We start from the raw sequence: 257 nt of genomic DNA on the forward strand, positions 1-257 counted from the left end.
ACTAGACTATAGACTAGACTATAGACTAGACTACAGACTAGACTATAGACTATACTATAGACTAGACTATATACTATACTATAGACTATACTATAGAATAGACTATAGTCTAGACTATAGACTACACTATAGACTACACTATAGACTACACTATAGACTAGACTATAGCCTAGACTTTAGACTAGACTATAGACTAGACTATAGACTAGACTATAGACTAGACTATAGACTAGACTATAGACTAGACTATAGACTAG

The sequence above is a fragment of the Lucilia cuprina genome, chromosome 3 (assembly GCF_022045245.1).
Source record: "Lucilia cuprina isolate Lc7/37 chromosome 3, ASM2204524v1, whole genome shotgun sequence".
NCBI classification, from domain to species: domain Eukaryota; kingdom Metazoa; phylum Arthropoda; class Insecta; order Diptera; family Calliphoridae; genus Lucilia; species Lucilia cuprina.